General features: G+C 40.5%; 1 long non-coding RNA gene across 1 annotated transcript; it reads left to right on the top strand.

Annotated features, from left to right (window-relative positions):
- The first annotated feature begins 1023 nt into the window (after window positions 1–1023).
- Window positions 1024–1445, top strand: LOC107569083 (uncharacterized). The gene is made up of 3 exons (XR_001606858.1): window positions 1024–1110; window positions 1233–1298; window positions 1382–1445. It is a non-coding gene; the product is annotated as an uncharacterized lncRNA (long non-coding RNA).
- Window positions 1446–2155: the final 710 nt, after the last annotated feature.

Below are 2155 nucleotides of genomic sequence, written 5' to 3'. Positions count from 1 at the left end.
ATCAATAGCACGGTTTCTTCCTGTCTTAATAGCAACCTGCTCTGTTAATTTCTATCCTTGCTCCAATGTGTTTATGTGTGCTATTGCTTGTATTGCTTATTTTCTTCATTTTTATTTGACATTAGTCCTTATTTCCCGAGAATAGCACATACCAAACTATACTGAAATTGCGACCCTAAAAACATGATATAAACCAAACCATAATTCAAACCGTTGCACCCCTAGTACAGATGCTGTTATACCTTTTTACAGTGGGTACGGAAAGTATTCAGACCCCCTTAAATTTTTCACTCTTTTGTTATATTGCAGCCATTTGCTAAAATCATTTAAGTAAATGTTTTTTAAGATGGTGAGAAATAAGATTCTCTGGTCTGATGAGACCAAGATAGAACTTTTTGGCCTTAATTCTAAGCGGTATGTGTGGAGAAAACCAGGTACTGCTCATCACCTGTCCAATACAGTCTCAACAGTGAAGCATGGTGGTGGCAGCATCATGCTGTGGGGTGTTTTTCTGCTGCAGGGACAGGACGACTGGTTGCTCTCGAGGGAAAGATGAATGCGGCCAAGTACAGGGGTATCCTGGACGAAAACCTTCTCCAGAGTGCTCAGGACCTCAGACTGGGCCGAAGGTTTACCTTCCAACACTCCAATGACCCTAAGCACACAGCTAAAATAACGAAGGAGTGGCTTCACAACAACTCTGTGACTGTTCTTGAATGGCCCAGCCAGAGCCCTGACTTAAACCCAATTGAGCATCTCTGGAGAGACCTAAAAATGGCTGTCCACCAACATTTACCATGTCAACAATTCTGTGTTTTTCTGTCAATATGGGTTGCTGTGTCTACATTAATGAGGAAAAAAATTTACTTAAATGATTTTAGCAAATGGCTGCAATATAACAAAGAGTGAAAAATTTAAGGGGGTCTGAATACTTTCCGTACCCACTGTATATTAGGATTTTTCCAAACACAAATGGCGTATTAATGAGAGGTAAAATGCTTAAATGAATGTATGTGGCAGGAATATCTGGACGTGTTGGGCCGCCCCATGGTTCTGGCAGGAAGAAGTGCCAAGCAGGTGCAATGGACCAACGTCTATCAGGACGCGCTGGTGAGAGTCGCTTCACCGCCTGCTGTGTGTGAAACATACGGCCCGCTCTGGTTTCGTCATACTCTGATGCCTCATAAAGCATTGTGAGTTTATTGAGTTTGTGTGTTTGGGTTCATTTACAGGGTCTGGGGCTGGTGGTGACGGGGACGATGCCGGTGTTCAACCTCACTGTGGACGGAAACTCTCAGGTGATGCTCAGTCACTGATGGATCAGCACTGGCTATGAACTCTGTTGTGTTCATATCATTGATGTCAGTGTTTGTGTGTTCAGAATCAGCTGATTTTAGGGGTTATGGGAGTCGATGTTCATCTGGATGAGCTGAAGAGACTCACGCCACAATACAAGGTGAACTTTATCACATTGAAAAACCTGTGTCTATTACCTTGAGCTACTTGAACATTTTCATTGTCAGATTTTGTGTGGCTTTTGAGTAAATGTTGTTAAAAAAAATTATATTTAATGCATTTATTATAAGCAATTTTGTATATGTTTATGTATATAAATTAGGTAAACATACTTACTATTAGTTGCACGTACACATATATCCACACAATCCTTAAAACGGGGCACTTCTAATGAATTAAACTTATTAACTATTGACTATTAACACATCTACACATCCAGCCTCAATATATACTACAATATATAATACTGTTTTGTAATCCACTCTGCAGAAAGTTTTGGAACAGTCCAAATCACGAACACCGGCGGGAGGGTTCGGAAGAGTTCACTTTCGAGGGGTGGCCTTTCTTACAGTGGGAAAGTAAAATGATCTTTCATCTTCTCTGTGTTTGTCTCTTTCTAGTCTTAATGACTGTGCCATTACAGATGTTTCTTCTTTAACTCAGTCTTTGACAAACACAAAAGCACTGGTGTTTCTTAAAGAGCTTGATCTGAGTAACAGTAACATTGGAAACTCAAAGCAGCAGCTCATTGATGTACTGCGAGACACAAACTGTAAACTGAGGTGAGTAAACATCACTTGGTTGCATTCACCCTAACGTGAACAGCCAAACATATGAATGCAATTTGTGTTTTAAATGT

The sequence above is a fragment of the Sinocyclocheilus grahami genome, unplaced genomic scaffold (assembly GCF_001515645.1).
Source record: "Sinocyclocheilus grahami isolate Dianchi unplaced genomic scaffold, SAMN03320097.WGS_v1.1 scaffold1309.1, whole genome shotgun sequence".
Classification (NCBI taxonomy): Eukaryota; Metazoa; Chordata; class Actinopteri; order Cypriniformes; family Cyprinidae; genus Sinocyclocheilus; species Sinocyclocheilus grahami.
The sequence above is the reverse complement of the archived record's forward strand: the minus strand, read 5'-3'. Positions and strand labels throughout refer to the sequence as shown.